Here is a 7,520-nt window from a genome sequence, read left to right as displayed (position 1 = left end):
GGTAAATGCCTTTGGTTTTACATATTTATCTGAGTAATTGATCTTTGGCAAGTTAAATATTGGTCACATCTTTTAATTATAATAACATTAGAGTAAATTACTGTGAATTTTATATACTCCATATCATGTCCAGGTACAACTTAACTTTAATATCTCAGGATAGTTTTTATCAACTTAAAATTTTTAGCACTTTCTTTCTCTGGTGTTTATTATAAATTATCAATGATATTTATTTGCTGTGGTGCTTTGCTGCCCAAACTTAGACACCTTTGTTTTTTGTTTTTTGTTTTTTCGAGACAGGGTTTCTCTGTGAGCTTTGGAGCCTATCCTGGCACTCGCTCTGGAGACCAGGCTGGCCTCGAACTCACAGAGATCCACCTGCCTCTGCCTCCCAAGTGCTGGGATTAAACGCGTGGGCCACCAACGCCTGGCTGAATTTTCAACTCTTAAAGATGAGTATTTTCAAGCTGTTTTTTTTTCCTTTCACACCTTTTTATTTTCTTCTGATTGTATTAGAAAAAAAATCACAAAGCACTCAGTAGACGACCATATCTATGCCCTTTCCTTCTTAGTGTCCTTGCACTGCTCACATTGTCATCCATCAATACTCTATGGTAAATATGGGAGATGCAAGACATGAGAGAATGTTTCTTTCAATTTCTTCATCTTAAAGTGGTTACTTGAGCATTGTTGTATTTTATTCCAGATTTCCTAAGTGTTTTACCACCAGTACATTATATGTTTTAAAATTTATTTGAGTTTTCACTGATGGTTATTATTTAATTTTTTAAACAGTAATATCCCTAGGACTGAATAAGTTGATAGTTTTGTGAGAAATAGAAGTTTAGAAATTGTTAATAAGAGCCCATTACCTATGGAGGGATACTATTTCAACCAAGATACATGGAGGAGGGCCTAGGCCCGCCCCCAAATGATGTGACAGACTTTAAGGATACCCCCATGGAATGCCTCACTATCCTTGGGGAGTGGGTAGGGAGTAGGTTGGGGGGCTTGGTGGGGGAATTGGAGGAATGAGGGAAGAGGGATTAATATGTAAAATAAGATTTTTTTTTCTAAATAAATAATTTCGAGCGAGTGCCAGGATAGGCTCCAAAACTACACAGAGAAACCCTGTCTTGAAAAACCAAAAATAAATAAATAAATAAATAAATAAATAAATAAATAATTTAAAAAGAAATTTTTAATAAGAGGAGCTGGCATTAATTTATCTGGATTCCAAGTTGTTTGAGACTATAAAGTTTCTCATAATTAAAATTATGTCTATAACATTTACCAATATCTTAATATTTCCTATTTGTATTCTTAAATATTGAGGGAGATTAAGAGCATATAATATAAAAAATAAACCTTGAACAACCTTGAATAACTTTGATGTATTAAATATATACAAAAAAATTTAATATATAAAATTTATAACATAATTTGTTCATGATTATTCTGAATGTGTAATACATGATTATATTAATTTTAGCACCAAACATCAACTTTAAATGTCTAAAAATAAAAATCTTGTCTTTTAATCACTTCATGCTCACTTGGCAAGTTAAATTTTTCTAGGTTTTGAATGTTCTCCCACAAAATGGAAATTGTTTTAAAATCAATAAAATTTCTAAGCAGTTAAAGACTGATCAGATAGGATAGGACCTTAGAAGTAGAATATATTTTATGGAAATTTGTTTATGCCTGGACTATTCATTATAATCACCCTTGATGTGGTAGATTATAAGAAAATTTCCAGGCTGCATTAGGGGAAATTGCTCACTAAATTTAAATTACCAAGACTGTAATCCTTTAAAACCAGCCAAGTGCAGCAGTGTAGGAAGGATGTCATAAAAATGGCATATTCAGTTTAGTATTTGGACCACTCAGTTTGAAGATCTTTTATTATATTTTATACTCTGGAAAGACAGTTATGCTCAGGAGACTAGAGTAGAACTTGCAGAATTGACCATCTAATCATATATGAACAAGCATTTTCCACAGCACATTTTGTGCATTGAATTCTACAGCTCATGAGGTACAGCAAAGCAAATTATGGAGAGAAAGAAGCACTATTCTCAAGACAGGAACTCAAACACTGATGCATTCCAGCCTTATTGTAATTTAAACTGTCATATTCCTTTTTTCCCTTCCTTACTTTTACTCAAAAATTAGTCTCCCTGTTTTTTTTTTTTACTTCTTTATTTCTGTTTCTTGATAATCATTCCCACATTTCTAAATTAAAATGATCTTCAAATTAAAAGATACTTTAATGTTAGTAATCTTAAATTACTAAAACATTAGCTCTCTGTGACTGAAGCACATTTAGCATCTATGTGTCTTTCCATCATTAATGCTTTACTCAGATATCCAGCTACTTATTCTATATTTTTTTATCTTCCTACCATTCTTGAATCTATCAGGAGATTCTGATGTTTCCAGAATGTAGTAAAGTGTTAATATGAAGCTGTTACCAAAGAATAAAAAATAAAATAGCAATCAAATTGAATAAACTCATTTCAAGAGCATCTTGAAACTTGCATTAAGAAATTCTCCAATATTTGAACTAAGCTCTGTTTTAGGTTGACTTTTTTTTTGATCCCTTAGAAATTGAGTGTTCAGTCTGTTAATAAGTAATGTGTACAGACCTGCCTTGACATAGCTTCACATTTCTTTGTTATAACCCCATTTTGCTCATATTTGACCACAGTGTTTTGAAAACTAGACAATGAAACATCAGCACCTGATGGTAAAGAGCGTTTCCTTCATTATGTTGAAAATGTGAACATGGTTTTGATAAAATTTTAACTTCATTATATTGAACAAAACTTACTTTTGTCTAATTCTCAGTGTAAGCCCAAGTTTCCCACAGGATCATGTGAGCTGCCTGCCTTGTTGCATCTCATGACACTTTCTCACTATCACTTACAAGAAATTGTAGGTTGTGCAATTGTTTATCTAAGTATCTCTCTCTTAGTCCTTGGGTAAATTTCTGCATTTGAGAATCTTGTTCTCTTATAATCGTAAAGATTATCTGTGTAAATGGTGTTCTTAATTGATCTAGATAATAAAAAACCAGAGTCAGATAGAGGAAAATGCTGAGCGAGCAGAGAGAAGGAGCAAGCCACAGCACAGCTTACCTCCTAAGCATCTCAGCAGAGAAGAGAACAATTTCCTGTTTCTCCCTGCTATATCCAGTTTCTGCCCAGCTACATCACTTCCTGTCTGTCTGTACAGACCTCCAGACCTCTATGGTTAGCTAGTCAAAAGCTCCTTTCTCTGACCCCCAGACAGGCTTTATTTTATGCAAGAAAGATATCACCACACATTTTATACATGTGAAATGTATAAAATGAAATAAAGGATAATTTCACTCGATAATTCTCTTAATAATTTTTAATCAAACGTCTTTAATGATCTTATAAAAGAGCATCCATTGCCAGGCGGTGGTAGAGCAAGCCTTTAATCCCAGCACTAGGGAGGCAGAGGCAGGCAGATCTCTGTGAGTTTGAGACCAGACTGGTCTACAAGAGCTAGTTCCAGGACAGCCTCCAAAGCCACAGGGAAACCCTGTCTCTAAAAAACAAAAAAAAAAAAAAAAAAAAAAAAAAAAAAAAAAAAAAAAAAAGAGCATCCATTTGAATATTGTATTTTGTCTACAGCTTCAGTGAAAAACTCATTTGGTCCACCCTATGACACTTCTGTCATCTTGTCTCAATGCATTTTATGAATCATCAGTAGAAAGTCTAATTAAGGCTTTGGGAACTATGGGAGGATAATTCCTTTATAAACTAAATTCCAAGGGAAACAGTAAACTAATGCGTAGCTCTTCAGATAATGCCAATTTCATAAGACAGATGTAATTTTACTTATCTTGTAATAATATTTTAGGGCTATTCTGGAAACAGGTTTTCATTTGGCTTTGACAGTATAATTAAGCTAGTTCATACTATGAAACATCTTCTAATCAACATCTAAATTTATGAAATCATACTAGATACCAGGAACAAGTAAGCATCTTCAGGGTTGATACTCTCAGAAGATACTAAGAAAGGAACTAATTCACACTTTGACCATGAAATTTGAACTAGTACATTTTTAAAAAAATAATTTGCCATGAAGAGAAACCTTACATTGATTGATAATATGATCATTTCTATTTTAAATAATATCAAAGTAAAAGGTATGATTGTAAGAGATTAGCAGCTTAAAAATAGGGATCATGTCATTTAAATCATTTTGAGAATATTTATGCATTTTTATAACTTTTAATGTTGTGATTGGACATTTAAGTAATATATTTACAATGCCAATGTACACTGTATTCATTTTTTAAAGGAGATTATATACTCACGTTTTCTTTCCAAAGAGATACTACATTTATTACTTTCATCAATAAAATTAATCAAAATAGGATTTTTCATAGCATTAATAAAATTAAACGTTTTGAAGTACAACCAGTTATTTTCATTATAGTTCATGTGTCTTGCTTCATAAGACTTTTATGAAAAGGGAAACTCTTTCCTAAAACCATTCATCAATGTAGATCAGTGAATTAAACTATAATTTTAAAAAGTAAGACTCAGTGTGTATACCAATTTGTTAACTGCTTTTCAAATTATAAATCATAATTTCAAAATTATAAATGTGTTGACTTTTTAACATGTTTTATCCAGAACAATGATAAAATTGACAATAGAAATTTGCTAAATTAATTGAGAGTGTATATTATATTGATACCCTAAATATTTATGGTAAGTAATAGCTTTGAGCACTCTAAGAGATGGCCCACTTATTAGGAAATGAGAAAGTATCCTTGCTATGCAAAGTTATTGGCCTTTCTGCCATCACAAAATTCCCCAGAAGATGTCAATGCAAGGCTGTACAAAATTATATTTCAAGTTGAAAACTAAACTAAATCATTGAAAACTCTCTGGGGACACTCATATTTTCTCCAAATAACAATATCCTAGTGTGTGTTTTCAATTAAGAATTTTTAGACAATACAAAATAAACAAATGGTTACATGTTGGAGAAAGTGACATTACCAAATACCTGAAATCACATGTTATATATGAAGCTTATTAAAATAAGTGTGCAAACATATTATATCATCTAAAACAATCTTAAATTTACTAGTTTTTTAAGTTAGCAGAACTTCTACAACAATTTGAAAACCTAATGTTAAAATTGATTTATACTTTCAGAAGAAATTGTAAAAGCTATGATTTTATCATATATGATATCATATGCATGTATATGTAACTTAAAAAAATCTAGTACTTCATTGCATAACATGTACATCAGCATTGCACAGCCTTAAAATGTTTTACATAATGTACCACATTCAAAGGTATGTTTAAGCAACTATTCATCCCCACAGTGTTTTCTAAAATACACAGATGTGCTATTGCCTATCCTAAAATCATTTGCAGAATTTAATAAGCAACATACCTTATAAAAAGTTAAATGTGACCAAAAACATGGATTTCAAGAATATGATTTTTCTACAACTGAAAGAATGTTGTAATTCATTAGTTGAAGCAATTACTTTTTTGTTTAATGTCTGGTTTTAAATATTAGTTTTTAGCATTTCTTATAACTATTTTTCTTACATTGATTTTTTCCCTCATTGCTCTCCCCTCATTTTTGCCCATGTCCCTGCCACTCAACATTTGAGAAACACTAGGTAAAGGTTTGGTTTATTACAAATAAATGTATGCACTATGAAAAAAATCATGCCAATTTTTACTTAAATTAAAATTTTCTACAATAACGTATCTTGGAATCCTGGGTATATTGATATTGAGATCATATTCATGAAGTGTGGTTATCATACACCTGCCCAACTAGTTTAATATCAGACACATTCATAAATATGTCTCAAAGTAGATGAGTACAAGAATCACTAGAATAACTAGTCAAATTCAAATTGTGAACATATTTTGAGTTGTGAGTAACAGTATTAAAATATTAGAAAATCACAGAAATCACAAAATCATATTTGGAAAAACTTTTGAAAACAGGAAATATATCTATCTACACAACCTGCTTTTTGGTTTCTCACCTGCTTTGAGTGTAATGCTGGTTGATGTTTAAATCGATCATCATTTACCTTCACAATTTATTAGATCGATCCATTCTAAAATGTGATATATGGATAAATGGATTTTATTGTCAATCAGAGTATATATTTATTCAGAAGGTATATGTTAGTGTGCTTTTCACATTTTATTTGAGAAAACTTACTTTATTATAACTTCAATATTTCCTATACTACATTTTATTTTATATAGTGATGAAGTTTTTTTTTATTTAGTGAGGAGATAATAATTTTTATTTTTTGTATTTTGCATGTGCATTTCTAATTTCTAAGAGTATGGTAAAATTTTGACACATATCACTCTGTGGTAAATGAAAAGGCAAACATGTGGAATTGAAGATTTAGAATATCCTGGTCAGCAAAGCTTGATAATATAGCACCTATAGAAACTCCAGTGAAATTTGTGCAGTGGGAGATCATGCTCAGTAACATCTGATTATAAAAGAAGTACTCATAAAAAGATGAGCTTACTGTTACTGCCAAAGTGATCTCAGTTACTACTTACTTTAAATTATAATTGATTTCTTCCTACCACATCCTTACCAATAAAATACATAGATAAATAATTAAATCATAGCCGGGTGTTGTTGGCACACACCTTTAATCCCCTCACTCGGGAGGCAGAGGCAGGTGGATCTCTGTGAGTTTGAGGCCAGCCTGGTCTACACAGCGAGTTCCAGGACAGATTCTATAGCAATACAGAGAAATCCTGTCTGGAAAAAAAAATTAAATCCTAAATAAATAATAAAGATCAAATTAATAGACAACAATATACTTGGCATAGCAATGTTTTTAAAACAGTGCAGTATGGAAAATAATGTTGTTATAACCATCAACATTGTCCATATCTTTCACCTTCACAGTGTTCTTGAGCAGAATTATATATAGGTATATAAAGGCAAGGTATATAAAAATTAGAAGCTATAATCCAACACAGTAACTTCAAGCTAAACTTTGAATGTTTTATGTTTCATAAGAAAATTTACTACTGTATTTAATTAGAAAAACAGAAATAATTGGCAAAAAAGAGGGAAAAATACATTCTTCAGTTTTATAGAATGGATTATAATTTAATTGAATTGTTCAGTCACAAATTATCAAAATCCATACTCACATATAGACATCATTAATGAAAGAATCTCTTTACTTGCTCAACATAATTAATCTGTAGGAGAAAAAAATTAAAATGAAGTTCTGAATGCCACACCAGTATGAGAAAGAATTAAGATATTTACCTGGGGTTCAACTTATAGTGAAATACAAAACGTATCTTGCAACACCTGTTAAAACTATTTGTCAAATTCACATTTAATTTTCCTTAGTTAAGTTAATATGTACCTCCTAAGTATCCAATTGTTCACTTAAATTTTGGAAAGAAATTGATAATGAAATTAAGTTGAAATTTTTGACAAATATT

The sequence above is a fragment of the Cricetulus griseus genome, assembly GCF_003668045.3.
Source record: "Cricetulus griseus strain 17A/GY chromosome 1 unlocalized genomic scaffold, alternate assembly CriGri-PICRH-1.0 chr1_1, whole genome shotgun sequence".
Taxonomy (NCBI): domain Eukaryota; kingdom Metazoa; phylum Chordata; class Mammalia; order Rodentia; family Cricetidae; genus Cricetulus; species Cricetulus griseus.
The sequence above is the reverse complement of the archived record's forward strand: the minus strand, read 5'-3'. Positions refer to the sequence as shown.